This window comes from Rana temporaria, chromosome 3, assembly GCF_905171775.1.
Source record: "Rana temporaria chromosome 3, aRanTem1.1, whole genome shotgun sequence".
NCBI classification, from domain to species: Eukaryota; Metazoa; Chordata; class Amphibia; order Anura; family Ranidae; genus Rana; species Rana temporaria.
The window spans coordinates 392699504-392718392 of NC_053491.1; positions in this window are offsets into that span (position 1 = coordinate 392699504).

Sequence of the window (18889 nt, forward strand, 5' to 3'; positions counted from 1 at the left end):
CCCAAAAAACGCTGGTAAAGCACCGCTAAGACCCTAACGGTTTAGGGCATTTTTGCAGTGCCTTAGTGTGAAAGGGCAAGGTGTTTTTACAGCGCTTTTCAATTCATTTCAATGGAGAGGGGCGCTTTTTTCAGCGCCCAAAAGCTGCTCCAAAGATGCTGCTTGCAGGACTTTTCTCAACGCCCCGCCAGTGCAACGCCTCAGTGTGAAAGAGCAAGGTGTTTTTACAGCGCTTTCAATTCATTTCAATGGAGAGGGGTGTTTTTGGAGCGTTTTTTTTTTTCAGTGCCCAAAAGCTGCTCCAAAGATGCTGCTTGCAGGACTCAGTGTGAAAGTGTCCATTGTGATGCATGGAGAGCGTCTTATGAGCGTTTTAATAGCGCTATTTTTAACGCTAAAACGCTGTAAAAATGCTTCAGTGTAAAAGGGGTCTTAAAGCAGAACTCCAGGATTTTCAAAAAATCCCCCATTCGTACACGTTCTATTTCTGAACACCGACGGAAAAAAGTCTGATGGGGCCCACAATCGTGTACGCGGCATTAGGACAGTAATTGCATCATATCCTCTTCTCTCTCTCTAACTGTAATCAGCCTACATTTCCCATGAATCCTTGGGATGGGAGTGAATGTGGGAGGTACACTAGGCTTGTACATATACACGTGAACTCGCCAACTTCAACATAAATCACACCCCTCATTCTGCAGCCAGCAAGCCATACATAACATAAGGTTACAGCCTTATAAATACAAAGCATTTTAATATGAATGCAAACCAGTGCAATGCGTTAGTGTCCACCAGAGCCATATGTCAGGGACCACCGGAGCCAATTGTCAGGGACCACTAAAACCAAATGTCAGAGACCACCAGAGCAGAATGTCAGGGACCACCAGAGCCAAATGTCAGTGACGACCACCAGTGACTGCCGAATGTCAGGGACCACCAGAGCAGAATGCCAGGGACCAACACCAGTGCGGATTGTCAGGGACCACCACCAGTGCCAGATGCCAGGGACCGCCACCAGTGCCAGATGTCAGGGACCACAAGTGCAGCATGTCTGTCCTACCAGTGAAGCTTGTCAGGGACCACCAGTGTAGAGCAGGTATTATAATTAGAAATCTCTTGTATGGCACAGCGGGGATCTCCCAGGGTGTGGGGTATTGTATACGAGAACACATTGTGATTGACAGCGCACTGTGCCAATACCATACCTGCTGTGTGATACAACTGATTTCTAATAATAATCCCCACTCTGCACGGAGATAGCAGGTGGGAGTGCGGGCTGCAGCGAGGGGCGGCGGCCTGGGTGCAGTGTGGTGGGGACAGTAAAGGGGCATATTGCTGGCAGGAAGGAGGAAGAGGGAAGAGGGAGGACACCTCCTCCATGGGTGGCACAGACCGGCGGCTGTCTTTAAAAGGACCAAAGCTGTTAGGATCATACGGATCTGCACACACATATTCATGGCTCTGCATATGCATTGGGTGCGTGGGACAGTTTATCTATAAAGTTAAGCCATTACTTGCTTACTTGAATAGGTGTGTAAAGTTGGGCCTATGGTGTCAGGGGACAGGAGAGAGAGGCCTGACACAAAGGGAGTCATTCCTCTGCTCTCCTCCTGCCTGGACTCATAGAGCCAATCTGAGTAAAGGTAAATAATCAGGTTTTGAAGTGTCATATTGTGCTTCATTTACCATTTAAGTGTGCCTCTGCTCTTGAGGACATTCTCAGGTTTGAAATCCCCTGAAAGCAGCTTGAATATAGGACTGAGAGCTATATTGCTCTTAAATCTCAGTTATTAATCTCTAGTTGATTTCTTGATTATATATTGTTACTGTCTGTTATCCTTCCGCAGAAATATTGCAGTAAGGACAATTTCTGTGTTTTATCATAACGTGTTTCTCATTGGTCATTGCACTTACACTATTGCCAGGTGTGCCAGAGGGGGCTGAGGCTGCTATTAGGGTTGAGAGGCAGAGTAACGGACTGAACATACGTAAGCAGCCTTTTCAGGGGTATCACTACACATAGGGGCTCGTCTGGGATGTTATACTGCTACTTTGCAATCAACTCCTCAAGATAGCACCCATAAAAGTGCCAAGATGGACCCCGTCGCTGCGACATAGTGGTGTCGCGAAGAAGGAGCCAGGCCAGAATCAAGCGCGGTGCTTGAACTCCCTGAGGAGGCCTGGAATTAGGAAAAGATTGGTCAGGTAGTGCAGACATTGTCCTTAGACAAGAAAACATGGGTGATCGATGTTAGACCTGACCGTGAGGCCTCCTGTACACATGTGCTGCTGCAATGGAAGCAAGAGATCCCTGACCATTTCTAAAGGTTCAGTGTTCAGTCGGCAGACCAGGCTGAGTTTCGTCTAATTCAGCCAAGTACGCCAGACATGTTTTCAGCAAGTTCTAGTCAAGCTGTAGGCATGAAAGAAGAAGTCCCTTCTAGGACATCCCTGGCCACGATTGGAACAGAGTTCTTCACTGCCTTGGGAGACTTTGTGCTAAAGTGTAAGAGGGATACTCCAACATACTCTGAAAGTGGGTATCATAAACTCAGGACCTTCTCTGGGAGACATCCAGTGCCTACAGAGGAGAACAACTTTGAAGAGTGGCTGGACCAGGCCACGCAAGCTCTGGATGAATGGGACATTCCTGAGACTCAGAGAATTACAGAGAGTCTAAGGGGTCCTGCCTCAGAAGCTGGCTGGGGAGGGTGGCTGGCTGGGGGAGGTCTGGGGTCATCCCCTCCCCCAAGAAAATTGAGCACCAGGTGCCACTGCCTCTCGGCTGTCTACATATAGCAATTTGTGATCAAATTAGGTATGAGTGATTGCAAACAAATCATCATCGATTAAAATTTCAAAGGATGCAACATACACAGTATTGCTCCATGCTTTTCGATTCACTGAAAATATTCAAGTGGAACTTCACTAAAAAAGGGGAAGTTCTGCTATTCCTTCTCCCCCTCCTTCTTCACATTTGGCACTTTGTATATTGGGGGGGGGGGGGACAGGTACCTTGTTTTGACAGGTAGCTGCTCTTCCACTTCCAGTCGAATTACTGCGGCGATTCAAACGGAAGTTCAGCCACCCACATTACAGGTCCCAGAAAGCAGCGGGGCTCGCGCGTGCGCAGTGACTAGTCAGCTGTGATGCCAGCAAGCAGTCAAAGTCGGCTGCCCACAGTTAGTATGCCAGTGCCGGGGACAAAAGCTGGTGAAGAAATTGCCCGGGTGAGGAAATCGCTGGATCCTGGTCCTATGACTAAAAATCAGCAGCTGCAGTTTTAGTACTTTTATGCAACTTTCATTTTTCAAAAAATTACCTAACAACCGCTTTAATAAAAAATAGCAATAAGTTCAATACATGAATGAATAAAGATCAATTAGAAACATTGATTTAAATTGACCTGAATTTTGATTGTTTTTTTCTGACACAGATATTTGATAAATCAGAAATGTTTGGAAAAAATCCCACCACAGCCAATTAGCAGCTTACTAAATCAATTGTATGGATGATTTTTAGTTTCAGTTTTTTATTCACTTTATTTTAGTTGCATGATTATAGCAATATGTAGAATATGGTAAGCATTAGCAATGCTGATGCCACTGGCAAATTGTCGCTATCAGTAGAATCATTAGTGTGATATTAACCTTAGTGTTGCACTAACAAGCTCAGATGTCATAACCACACAAGTCATGTCAAGTCTGGAGGTAGAGAGGCTGTAAAAGAAGATTTGTCCAATCTTTGTCAGTACACCTAAACCTGGTCACTTGGTCACCTTACTGTGCTAGGAGCTAAAATCTAGATGTACAGACCCAGAGTGGGTGAACTGGAAGAACACGGTGACGGTGCACCAACAAAATCACATAGACTCTGCAGTGCCTGAAACAACGAGGACCAAAATTTGTTGGACATGCTGGAAGACTGGAGCCTACTATACTCATTAATGTTTTACATGTGTAATGGATGACTGGTTTCTGCCTCTGTAAGCCTCGTCTACCTAGGCCACAGTCTGTGGCTATTCAGGAATCTGACCACATACCCACTGTATTTGATTTCGAGATTTCTTCTTTTAGACACTTTTATAAACGAGTCTCATTAGGATATCGGTAAGTAATGTGAAACTCCAGCTACATATTAAAATGAAAGCCCAATTACAGAACAGTAAAATTAGCCAAAGGACAATCATAACAAAGAATTTAAGGTACCATTTTGGAACCAGTGGTCGATAGCTGAGGCTTTGCCTGTTGCAAAATGCTGAGGGATGGGAGGACTTTTATAGCATTATCTAAGCCAATGGCTAGTAACATAGGCTAGCCACATAAACTGCAAGTCCCAGGAACCATTTTGGAACCAGTGATCGATAGTTGAGGCTTAGCCTGTTGCAAAATGCTGAGGGATGGGAGGACTTTTATAGCATTATCTAAGCCAATAGCTAGTAACAATTGCTAGCCACACAAGCTACAAGTCCCAGGAACCGAGGACTTCAATTGTGTTATTTAAGCCAATAGCTAGTAACATAGGCTAGCCACACAAACTGCAAGTCCCAGGAACCATTTTGGAACCAGTGGTCGATAGCTGAGGCTTAAAAAATAAATAAAAAATAAAATTAAAAATGGGGGAGGTTGGGACTTTATATGAGATGCGATTTTAGCATAAAATCTCATCTCATATAAAGTCCCAACCTCCCCCATTTTTTATCTATTTACAGGGATGGAGGCCTATGGTAGTATCTCTATATGCCTCATTTAAAGTCCCACCCCTATCCCCCCTCTGATAGCTGAGGCTTTGCCTGTTGCAAAATGCTGAGGGATGGGAGGACTTTTATAGCATTATCTAAGCCAATGGCTAGTAACATAGGCTAGCCACATAAACTGCAAGTCCCAGGAACCATTTTGGAACCAGTGATCGATAGTTGAGGCTTAGCCTGTTGCAAAATGCTGAGGGATGGGAGGACTTTTATAGCATTATCTAAGCCAATAGCTAGTAACATTGGCTAGCCACACAAGCTACAAGTCCCAGGAACCGAGGACTTCAATTGTGTTATCTAAGCCAATAGCTAGTAACATAGGCTAGCCACACAAACTGAAAGTCCCAGGAACCGAGGACTTCAATTGTGTTATCTAAGCCAATAGCTAGTAACATAGGCTAGCCACACAAACTGAAAGTCCCACGAACCATTTTGGAACCAGTGGTCGATAGCTGAGGCTTTGCCTGTTGCAAAATGCTGAGGGATGGGAGGACTTTTATAGCATTATCTAAGCCAATGGCTAGTAACATAGGCTAGCCACATAAACTGCAAGTCCCAGGAACCATTTTGGAACCAGTGATCGATAGCTGAGGTTTTGCCTGTTGCAAAATGCTGAGGGATGGGAGGACTTTTATAGCGTTATCTAAGCCAATAGCTAGTATCATTGGCTAGCCACACAAGCTACAAGTCCCAGGAACCGAGGACTTCAATTGTGTTATCTAAGCCAATAGTTAGTAACATAGGCTAGCCACACAAACTGCAAGTCCCAGGAACCATTTTGGAACCAGTGATCGATAGTTGAGGCTTTTCTGTTGCAAAATGCTAAGAGATGGGAGGACTGCAATAGAGTTATCTAAGCCAATAGCTAGTAATATAGGCTAGCCATACAAACTACAAGTCCCAGGAACCATATTGCAGGGCCTTTGTGTCAAATAATGGTAGTCTGGCAAGATCCATAGAGCAAGGACATGTCCTGACATCAGACGGCAAGCGTTCCATGGGATTGGAAATGAAAATGAGCGGCACCAGGATTGTCATCACATCTTCTATTCTACTTAGTGTCACCCAGGCCCTAATAATGCTTCATCCACAGGAGGGACACTGAGTAATGCAAAATAATCACTTAGATGTTCTATGTTTTAGTCTTTGTTCTGTTGATTTACCTAATTTATGCCTCCTGACCTGTACTGTTTTGGTGACAACTGTAAAATTTGAATTGTCCTCACAAGTGGTCACCAGGACCTATATGTGAGGGTGCATCGCCCCAGTGGAGATGTACACAGCAAAAAACAACTAACTCTTCCCCACGCAATTGAAAACTAAACATTTTTGACTGGCATTCTACATTAAAACTGAATTCTGTGCATTAAAAGCCACAGCTAAGGTACACAAATTTAACTAGTTCACTAGTTTATCTGCCAAAAGATTTGTTTTATTGTCTGTAGTGCTAACCCGTAAGGGCCGCTGGTGAATGTGGTCGTCTCCCACCCTGCACAGCCAGGCACACACATTTTTTTACTCACTCCAAAGTCAAGAAACAGCCCTTGCAGCTTTGTTTTTTTAATTTTATTTTCATTAGGGAAATTGAAGTTGGATAGGGAAGGGATGATATGGGATGCCCATTTGATCCGCAGAACCTGTGAGGGACTAGAACTATATACACTCCAGTATATACACACACTTTCCTCTTATACCTCCTGCACAATCTTTATTTCAGCACATCAACTCCCAGGACCAGCTAGCACAGGTTTTAGATCCAACAGAGAATCAGCTGGATCTTAGCAGAATACTCTTTGCAGACAGGGACCGCGGGCCCCTCTGGTGTAACAAAAATAGTCTTTGGTGCTAGCTGTCCTATATGTGACTACTGCTCCCAGTACCACCTCTTCAGGTAATGCCAGCCCTCCTGGCTGCAGCTGCCCCTTTGCACTGCCTGTGCCACCACAGTCCTCCTGACTTGCTGTGCGCCTCTCCCAGACTGCTCCATCCCAGTACTCTCAGGCGTGTCCTCCTAACTGTGTGTCACTCACCAGCCCTCTTGGCTGTTTCATGTCCTCCTGGAGATTTGTCTGGAAGTCTTCTCCCTTCTCCTGTGCCTCCTGGCCAGGACACCTCCGTGTGTTTTAAGAAGGTCCTTACTGCACCCAAGCCCAGGCCCAAGGTCACCCCCCCCAGACTGGGGAGCTCCCTCAAAGGCCATGACAGCCTAACACTCCAGCTCTAGCTTCCACCTGAACTCTCCTCCCCAGCTGGGCTGACCCAAAGTATTTGAGGGGGCCTGCTTTGAGAGATAGGCGAGCTATAGCTTTGAGAATCTGGTGTCAGACCTCTGCAGGGGGACTACTGCTTCCACACAGAGAGCAAGGGTTCTTCTCTGCACCAGGGACGTGCGGTGAGGTCAGTGTCTAGTGAGGCACTGGCTAATATCAGACCCAGATACACACAGGTTACGTACGCCGCAAACTTTAAAGCGAGAGCAATAATTCTAGCACTAAACCTCCTCTGTAACTCTAAACATGTAACCTGTAAAAAAATGTTAAGCGTCGCCTATGGAGATTTTTAAGTACTGAAGTTTGGTGCCATTGGCCTCGGTGGCAAGGGGTTAATTACCATACATAAGTAATATACAAATAATTGTTATATATTGTTTTTAAAGCGGAGCTCCACCCTCCACCTCCACTCCCGCGAATCGGAACCCTCCCCCCCTCCGGTGTCACATTTGACACCTTTCAGGGGGAGGGGGGTGCAGATACCTGTCTAAAGGGGACAGGCATTTGCACCCACTTCTGGCCACACAGTCCGGGTAGACTGCGGGCAGGACATCACCTCCCGTCCCCCCCCCCCTGTTGTGTTCTGGGAAACACTCGGCTCCCAGAACACAGCGGGAGCCAGTCAGCACAGCGCATCGCGAATCGCGCATGCGCCGTAGGGAACCCGGGCAGTGAAGCCGGAGCGCTTCACTTCCTGGTTCCTTCACCGAGGATGGCGGTGGGGGCAGCAGAGTGACGAGCGGTCGCTCGTCCTCTGCTGCGGACGGTGCTGGACTCCAGGACAGGTAAGTGCGCCGATATTAAAAGTCAGCAGCTGCAGTATTTGTAGCTGCTGGCTTTTAATTTTTTTTTTTTTCAGCGGACATCCGCTTTAAGGTAATTTACTATTTATTTATTTATTTTTAAAACTGTAATCAAGCAGGTGGCTTAACAGACAAATTACTGAAGTTTGAAGTCATAATTTCAATCCAGTAATTTCACAGTAAATAGATAAATAGTAAATTGAGAAAAACATGGGATTGTGGGTAAATCTTATACCCATAAATACATGCTTTTTCCTTCTAGTTAAGAGGCCTGGGCTGGAAGGGAGAATTTGTTTTTTAGACACATGCCCCTTCTATGACACTACAGTAAGAGGACAGCTTCTGCTGCAGCATTTTTATTGGAGCTTGTTCAAATGGTGTGTTACCATTGGTCCAAGGCTCCAAGCTGTCCATTAAGCTTAGTGCTTCTGACAAAAAGTGAGAGGCACTGTGAGCTCATCCTCTCAGTCAGCTGCAGACAGAGTATGCCAGCTTATATTTAAACTGGCCACTCTGTATGTAGCTTCTGACAGGCAGGAGCCCCACATTTTGACCAGTGGTGGGGTCGGACTTCAGCTACCTACCCCCCAAATTTGGGGTTTCTCTGACCCCAGGTCGCCATTTTTTTTCTCTTTTTTATGCTCTTGGCAGGTAAGGGTCTGTCTCACCTGCCTTTCCTGACTGCACATGCCTGCTCTGCACCATGCTGGCAAGGGACAGGCTTTTCTACTGAGGCTATGACTTTCTAAAGAAAATGAATGGAAATAATTTGCAAATCTTCTGTTTTTATGCACATACAATGTATTGGAGATTGTTGCTGATTTAAACTAAATCTTCAGCTGGAATCTACTTTATTAATGATGCCTGATTGGCTGGGTAACATATTCACTTTCTCTCATGTTTTTCACCCCATAGGATTAGAATTCTGGGTTCTTCTTTCAGCACGTGTGAGGCCCTGAAACAGGTTCAGTAATGACTGTATATGTTATTAATGTGATGTGTTTCTAAAACTACAAATAAATTACTAAGGAATGGAGGTATTTCCAGTCTTGGACAGCTGCAGCCTAGCAGACCACCAAGGTAAAAAGAATTATTTCAGCAGCTAATTTATATCAATGTGCTATTAGCGTGTCTATAGAAAATGTTATGGACCAGCTGGGAATGAGATTTTGTATTTTGTTCCCTCTTTTATTCAGCTGGAATATTTGTAATTTGTGCAATTATATTACTAATGAGAAGTCCAAAACTTACTGAAACATACGAGCAGCCACCATTGAAAACATTAGCTACTCAAAACATTAGTGTAATGGCTGCATAACACTGCCTGGGAACGGAGCCCAACGTCTGGATAAAAACTAGGCATGCTTTTTTTCTAGTTAGGAAATGTTCAGATGAAGGTTTAAAAGAGAAGTATGGTTATTTTTATTTTTTTTCTTTAGAATCATACTTACCTATCTGACCCCTGCCGGCTCTAATACAGTATACAAAAAATCGTCCGAACCCATTTAAAAAAAAAAACATTTGGCAGTGAGAGCAAACGATAGTGCCATCATGTATTGACCTATGATAAATCGTTCAGTGGACATAAATGAATCCATTTTATGTTAGTTTTTTTTACATATACCTAGTGCAAACAGTTTGGACAGGAAACACATTAACCTTTTAATTTATCGTTCGTTCGGCAGAGAATTTCCAAACTTGTCCCTCATTTTTTCAGCTCAAAAACATCCCAACGATTACCGATTTTGTGCCTATTAACTGGCCGAAAAATTATGAACTGGCCAAATGATCACATTTTGGCCGATTTTTACTACTACTACTTCCTCGGTTTTCATAGCTTTATTGCTAGACATGTGCAATTCGTTTTTGGTCAGAATATAAATTTGGAAGAATTTTTGGTTATTCGGAGATTCGGATGTTGTTTAATTTAATTTTGTATATTCGTTTTATAACGAATTCCAATTTTTTGGAACCATTCGAATTCGGATCAGTTGAAAAATTATCGAACAATTAGAATTCTGTGTGAAGAATAGCTGGTCGTTAAGGAGCGGGCATAGGAAGACAGCCACTCTATACTAGGCCCTTTGAGGGGGAGAACCTATGCCAAATTTTAATAAAAATCCATACCAGACTCTGCCCCCCAAAGCACCCTGTCCCCATGTTGCTGGGGACAAGGGCCTCTTCCTGACAACCCTGGCTCAGTAGTTATGGGGGTGTGGGGGGTCACTTGTGGGAATTTGGAAGCCCCCTTTAACAAGTGGTCCCCAAATCCCCCCCCCCCCCCATGTGAATGAGTAGGGGTACATAGTACCCTTACTCATTCACCAAAAAAGTGTTAAAAGTAAATAAAAGCTTTTGACAATTCCATTGTTAAAAAAATAAAACATTTCCCCAAAGTAGATCTAGTGGCAATCACGACCCCCGCCACTACTGAAAAAATAATGTTCTGCACCGGACTAAGGCTTCCACCATCTGACAGCTCCGCTGCCTGGCAGTTCTTAAATACCTAAGGGGTGGGGCCACCAGACAAAATCATCGGGTGACACTGCCCGCTTGCAATGTCATGAAGGCATGCTGGATCAAAGAAGTTGCAAGGAGGCGGTGTCGCCAGTCCCTTAATTATTTAAGAATGGTGGTCAGACAGTGGAACTTGCAGACGTCGGGAGCCTTAGTCAGGTGCAGAGCTTTTTTTTTTTCAGTTTGGTGGTAGTAACGAGCATCGTGATTGACACTGGATCTACTTCAGGGGACATTTATTTTTGTTTATTTTTAATAAAGAAATAGTCAAAAACTGTTCTATTTACTTTTTATACTTTTGTTGGTGAATGAGTAGGGGCACTATGTACCCCATACTCATTAACATGGGAATAAGGTGCTTTGGGGGGGGGCAGAGCCTCCCTGCTCCAAAGCACTCCCCTATATGTATTGAGAGCATGTGTTTTGCGATGGTTCAGGAGGGGGGAGGCTCACTCCTCCCCCTTTCCTTGCCTGCTGTGCTGCATGCTAGGATAAGGGTCTGCTATGGATTTTGGGTGGGGCCCTACGCCATTTTTTCTTTAATTTTGGTGTGGAGTAAAGATGTAGTTATTTAACAATATGCCTGCTTTGGTTGAATTATTATGGGTAATACGCCACTCATATACCGTATATATAGGCTATAAAATATTAGTTGGAGTTCAGCTTCAATTTGTTACCGTATATAAATCTGCTAGTATATCTAACACTTCCTTCCCCCCGGACTGACAATGCTGCTATCCAAATCTGCCTCCTGTGTTCATTCATTTAGAGTAGTGTCTATATAATACAGGAGGTGTGTTACTGGCCAGAACACAAGGGGGAAACAAGGGGAAAACAGAAGGAAACAAGACAAAATAAAATAAAACGAATACAGCCACCACATATAATGACTGGTAAGCTACAATATATTATGTACTACCCTCGTAGGAGCCGCTGGATAGGATGGTTCCTTTGTTCTTTGCCTCTGCCTTCTCGAAAACTGCAGCCCCTTTAACACACTTGGTTGAGTGTGCAAACATACAATATCACAGAAAATCACTGAAAGAACTACTCAATACCCAATAGTAGAGCTATATCAAATAAAAGCAGGTAGTAAAGGCAAACTTAATATATTGTCACTCAGTATGGTTGGTAACTAGGCAAGCATAAAATGGGTTAACAATGGTAATAACATACAAAGTGTTAACAGAAAGGATTAAGCATAAGATGGCATTTGGCACCCAGATTGGCATAAAAGATGGCAAGGTAGTTTATCACAGTTAACGTTTTGGGGTTGTAGTCAAGATTTACTTAGAACTATAACATTTAATTAAGTAATGCCAGATACAGATAAGCAATGTAATAATTTTAGAAAATATATCAATGCTATGCTGTTTCGCCACGGAGTCCCGCCTGCTTTTGCAGCGTGACCAGATGATTGGATCCAGGCACATGCTCGTCCCGGTAGAGACTGAATATTCCAAGTTATAGCTGTAGTATATAGGATTTGTGTGTAATGAAACAACCAACCCCCTTGCTAGCAACATAACCTTTATAGACTTGGTCAGTTTGTAATGATATTCCTTGGTATGAAGTTATTTAAGGCAACTAGACTTTGGAGGCTTTTTTAGATATTGTGAGACAACTTTAAGGAAAAATTAAATATACAATTTTCCCATCACACCCCCACCTGGCTCGCAAATACAGGTGATCCCCTAGTTACAAACATCCAACTTACAAACGAATCCTACTTACAAACGGAGGGAGACAACAGGGGTAGATTTCCCCTCACTTCCTAGGGAGGGAAATTCACTCCTGTAATGACCCGTACACACGATCGGAATTTCAGATTGTGTGTAGCCCCATCAGAGTTTTTTCATCGGAATTTCTGATTAATTCCATCGGAGTATAGATATAGAACATGTTCTATTTTTTTCCAATGGAATTCCGTCGGAATTCCGATGTGATTTAGCCGGGCAAAAGCCTGATCGCGTGTACACGGCATTAGAGTTATTAAGGGAAAAATGTACCTCCACTGATGCTTTATCAACAAGGCTTGTTTCCACAACAACCCCATTTTTCTAAATCCAATTATTATTGGGACAGAAAGTGAGGTGAAATCTTCTGAACAGGGGCACAGACAGCAAAACAAACGTTACAGGGGTGATAACCCTTCCCTATGCTATCTAAAAAGCTTAAAAATATTTGTTTTGGCTGTGGAAACACCTAAAAAAATGTATCAGATTCAACGTAAGAACAAACCTACAGACCCTGTCTTGTTTGTAACCCGGGGCCTGCCTGTATCATTTAATGTCTCCAACTATACATAAATGAAACATGTCAACAATGGAAGAAAAGTACCTGATTAGTTTCCATTCTTCCACCCCCCCCCCCCCCCCCCAGGTGTTTTGCTTGCGTCAATCTAGCCAGGTTACTTTGTGGTATAAGCAAGGAAACTCAGACCTCTGCAATGTGTAAATGTGCTTTCACTGAACAGAAATGCTGTACATACAAAACTATTACAATATTAGAAATACAAATCAAGACTGACAGATATATCAAGCAAGATAGACATGTACAATTCCTTTAGTTCCGAATTCATTTTTTAACGAACTTTGAAGAATTTGTTAATTCCAAAATTTCGTAATTAGGAACTTTTCAATTTCTGAATCTTCGGATTTCCGAAACTTTAAATTTCTGAATTTTCGAATTCATCACAATAGGTGGAACTTGCACAAACGGTTCATTTTCTGATAAGCCTTTTTAAGAGGGTTGCTGATGTCAAAAGCATGTGTCTCCTTCTCCAACATGCTTATGGTTAATGTCAAGGCAGGTGTCACCAAGACTGTCGGTCCAACATTTCATATTTAACAACAATGTCCATATAGCTCATTATAGATTTAGGAACAGTCAAATCAATGATCACTAGTAGCCTACCTAACACTAAGGCTTCATTTCCACTGGCGTTTTTACAGCCACTTTTCTGAGCGTTTTTTACAGCTTAAAAACGCCTGTCCATGGTATTCTATGGCATCATGCCCACATAGACGTTTTTGAGCTGCAAATGGCATAGGCGTTCTTGAGCTGTAAAAAAAACGGAGGACCAGGGAGTTCTGAAGCTCCAGAGTAGAGCTGTAAAAACGCCAGGCGTTAAAAAACGCTCAAACGCGCAAAAACGCTCAAAAACGCGCAAAAACGCTCAAAAACGCGACCGCGGCATTTTTAAAGCTGCAGCTCACAAAAATTTTTTTTTTTTTTTTTTTTACAAAATAAACATGGACAGGCGTTTTTAAGCTGTAAAAAAGCCTAACAACAGTGGCTGTAAAAACGCCAGTGGAAATGAAGCCTAAAAGAAAAACTCAGCTTTCTACTTTACTAGGTGAAGTATTTTTACAGGACACTTACCCATCTACCACTTGAACTCTACATTATTCTGTACATAACCTATCTCAGACTATAGGCCCAACTTCAAACTACTTAATGTGTTCATTTTCTCTGTGTACTCTGGTTTCCTCTCATTCTGTTCTTAAGACCTATATGCACTTAGCCAGTGGTTCTGCATTACAGTTCCACTACAATGACTATGGCAGAATTTATTAAAGTACATTGGCTATCATAATCTAGCTTGAACACACACACACACAGGATAGAACAGTACAGGAAGATATACAACAAACTTTTTTTTTTGTAACTGTTTGGGTTTATAGGCATTAACAATAAATATACCATCCCAAATGTAATACAATCATACTGTCAATAATCAAACACTCCTTTTTTCTTTATTGTTGTTTCAGATCATTCAACTTAACCAAAGAAAAACTCTTAAAGTGGTTGTAAAGTCTGAAGGTTGTTTTAACTTAATGCATTCTATGCATTAACTAGTTAAGGACCGGAAGGATTTGCCCCCTTAATGACCAGGCCATTTTTTGCGATACGGCACTGCGTCACTTTAACTGACAATTGCGCGGTCGTGCAACGCTGTACTTAAACAACATGTATGTTCTATTTTTTATCCACAAATAGAGATTTATTTTGGTGGTATTTGATCAGCTCTGTGTTTTTGTTTTGGGGGGGGGGGGGGGGTTGCGCTATAAACAAAAAAAGACCAACGATCTAGGATTTTTTTTTTTACTTGTTGGTATAATAAATATCCCCCAAAAAAGTAAAAAAAAAATTTCTTCATCAGTTTAAGCCATAATGTATTCTACATATTTTTGGTAAAAGAGAATCAATCAGGGGATGAAAAACAAATAGGCGATATATTTATGGCATTTTTATTATTAATTTTACGTTTTTACTAGTAATGGCGGTGATCAGCCATTGGGGACAGACTTTTGACACTTTTTTGGGACCAGTGACATTTATACAGTGACATAGCCACTGTATAAATGTCCCTGGCAGGGAAGGGGTTAACACTAGTGGGCGATCAAGGAGTTAAGTGTTCCCTAGGGAGGTGTTTCTAACTGTGGGGGGAGTGTATTGACTGGAGGAGGAGAGAGATCACTGTTCCTAATCACTAGGAACAGCAGATCTGTCTCTCCTCCCCTGACAGAATGGAGATCTGTCTGTTTACATTGACAGATCCCCTTTCTGTCTCTCTCAGGAGCGATCAGGGTGGCCAATGGACATCGTGGCCGCCGGCCACACACATCGGCTTCAGCTTTGTGCCGAGGATGCCCCTTAGAGCTCTTAAAGCGGCCGATGTACAATGTCAGCGATTCTCCCAGGAGAGTCAACCTGCCGCAGTACAACTGCAGTGGCTGGTCCTAAAATGGTTAAGATAAAACCCTTCAGTGTTCAGCAGCCCCCCTCAGCCCCCTCTAATACTTACCTGAGCCCCATCTCTCTCCAACGATGTCCACGAATGCCTCGGACGTCTGGGACCCTCCTCCTGGTTGTCTGAGACACAGCAAAGGCACCATTGGGCTGTGACTCGGGTGCCCCCATAGCAAGCTGCTTGCTGTGGGGGCACTCAACAGGAGGAAGGGGCCAGGAGAGCCAAAGAAGGACCAGAGAAGAAGAGGATGCAGGCTGCCCTGTGCAAAACCACTGCACAGGGCAGGTAAATATGACATGTTTGTTATTTTTAGAGACAAAAAGAAAACAAGATTTTTACAATCACTTTAAATATCCATCATGCAGCATCAAGATTATTAGCTACTCTGTTTTACAATCCATCCAACAGAACTTTCATTACATTCACATATTTCATATAAACATAAAAAACAATAATAACAATAAAAACAATAATAACACTGCACAAATTGTCAATTAATGATCGTCTTCTTTAGTTCTGTTAAATCAGCCATATATTGACGCAGTTTAGTACTATCTAGGAACTAAACAAAATAAATGGTCTCAGTGTGGCATCATTACAGTTTCCTCCTAGAAATAAACGAATGGTTAGCACCAAACACACATTACACAAAACACTTTCCACAAAATACAAAACATTTGGCCAAGATTTTGTTGATTCATGAGTGCACTCTCTATTACTCATATTTAATGAGCTCATATCAATTAATACATTTTCACCACGTGGATTTTCATTACAGAACGTCCTTTAAAAGTTGTTATTAATTCACCCTGGTTGAAATGACACTCACTAATTTATCACATTTGTGCTCAAAGATTGTACATCACCGAATTCATATTGATTTTCTATCATCCTCTATTTCAATCCCAACTATACAGATCTTGGAAACTTCTTAACACCTAGAAACAGATCTGGTTCCTTCTGTATTAACGAGAAAAATTAAAAATCATAAGTGTTATATTCTAAACTATTACACTTCATTACAATTACAAATAAAGGACAATACAAGTCCTGCCTCCCACAGACACAATCTTTTAAAAGAGGTTGAGGGTGAAGCTGCAAAATGTGAGCTCTGCCTCTTTCTCCTTCTCTTCACCCTCACACATAACATGTAAGAGAAGGGTCATCTTTACACATGCATTCAAACACTAGACAAACATACACAAACATTCTGACAAAAGTTTTTACCTTTCTCATATACCACTTAGCGTTTCTCATTTTCAGTACCTATAAACCTTATAACGCTAAACTCTTCATGCCAGCCCCACACATATATGCGGCCTCTTGGCGTGTGGACCTTCACGCCGATCTGCCGCATGTATGCGGCCATGTGTAAAATGCTTACTATGCTAAAAGCGTGCTCCCTGTGCACTCCTAGCACGGTAGCCAACAGTTACCAGAAAGCTTTCGATGCATACTAGTGATCGGGAGTTTTCCAAACATGTGACAGCCAATCTAAGCGATCACCCAAATGCCCTCCTGGCATAATTTAGAACCCTAAAAGGACCAGAAAGCAGCCAACGGAAAGGGGTTAAAGTTACTTTGAACCACATACATAAGAAGTAAAAAGTATTTTACACATTTTTAGTAATAAGCATCACCTTTTTGTCTTTATTCATTCACGTAATATTGTTACATCGTTTAGATTGTTTGTCAATTAGTACTACACATCGCTGGCTCCTGAGGAAGTGGATAATGTCCATGAAACGCGTGGGACCATTGGGAAATTTACATCTTGTGGTTTGAATAAACTACCTTAAATAGATATTGATTTTAATAATTGTATTTGATATTTCAACAAACTTATGTACACTATATGAAAAAAAATATATACAATTTTTTAAATGTTTCTAATAAAATAATATTTTTTGTAAAAATGACATGACTCCAAAATCCCAATGATATATTTTTTTCCTTGTTTGTTTCTTTATCACAGACAAAACAACATGCATTCATAATTTCTTCAAACAAATAACATTTCCTCAACATTAGCTAGCTAATAACAAAACAACACAACGAGCTCAATGTTTAGATTCGAACATACACACATATCTTGCTGCAGTAATCACAATCTGAGCATTGAGACCAATGCGTTTTACTATCACAGATTGAAACGTCCTGACAATACAACCATTCCACTTGCATGTCAGCCTTTCGCTCCATTTTATAAAAAAAAATAAAAAAATTCCTTAACTGATTGGTAAGGTTCACCATAAACAGGAATGGGCTTGCACGCCGATCACCTACCAGCATATTTCTTTTAGTACAGCTAAGCAATTGAAACGTTTTCTACACTTTCTGAATGTACTATGGCTTACAATACAAACACAATATTAAACCCAGCACAATCTAGCAGAATCCTGTCATAACACACTCTATTATTCATATATTTAGTTCACACAATTTAAAAATCCCACTTCTGACACCAATTATTGTATCACGATTACGTGATAGTTTACGTTTTTTGGAGTTGTATTCTAGATGCTCAAAGAGAAATCACACAAATACTTATAAGTATAACATGTAATTAAGTAATTACCGATACAGATAACAAATGTAATAATACTAGAAAATAGGGTTGTCCCGATACCGATACTAGTATCGGTATCGGGACCGATACTGAGCATTTGCGCGAGTACTTGTAATCGCGCAAATGTTCCCGATGCTTCTGCCGATACTTATTTTTTTTCTCAGGTGACGAGCGGGTACAGATCGGGGGCAGAGAGCGGGTACAGAGAGGGGGTGGAGAGCGGAGGGAAGGGGTGGGGAGACAGCGGAGATCATTGTATTTGCTTAGAGGGGCGGAGAGCGGGGCTGAGAAGGGGCGGAGAGCTAGCAGCGGAGATCGTGCTAACTGCTGAGAGTGGACGGAAAGGGGCGGAGAGTGGGCAGAAAGGGGCGGAGATGGGCTAAGAGTGGGCGGAGATGGGCGGAGATCAGGATGGACGTTGTAGCAGGCAGACCTCGGCAAGTAAAGATTGTGTGAACTGTGAAGTGTCTATAGCTGAATGAATACTGTCACTAGTAGGACACAGTAATAGACACTATCACAGTTGTAAGATATGTGCAGTTGGCAGAAGTGCCGTGTGTCACTGTCTACTGCATTGCATGTTTTCTGTTTTCTAAATAACATTGCTCATTTAGAAGAAATTGATCAATTTATTTATAGATTTGTATTTTATTTTAGATCCGATTTTTTTAAGCAAAGTTCATTTTTGATAAGCTCAGCATGGCCCAGGGGGAAGGAAGAGCTGGGAGGGGGCTGCCTTTCTCTCATGAATAAGAAGATAAGAATTAACTCTTAAGGAGGACAGTGCCACCCGCTGACAGTTATTCTGTATTGCACCTAGAATCCAAAAAGCAGCCTTGATTAATTTCCAACTCGCAAAATAGTGACCCCAATGAATGTTTTCGCTATCTGTAAAGGGGCATTCTTCTCACTGACCACCAATGTAATGGGCATTCTTCCCACTGATCACCAATGTAAGGATCATTCTTCCCAATGTAAAGAGCATGCTTCATAATATTAGTCTGTATTGTGGTTTGAAAACTGTCACATGACATTAAAAAAAGTATCGGTATTCGGTATCGGCGAGTACATGAAAAAAAGTATCGGTACTTGTACTCGGTCCTAAAAAAGTGGTATTGGGACAACCCTACTAGAAAATATATCAATGCTATGCTGTTTTGCTAGTCATGGGGTTTCTCTTCTTTTAATTGTATTGCTGAATAACTGGGCTAGGATGTAAGG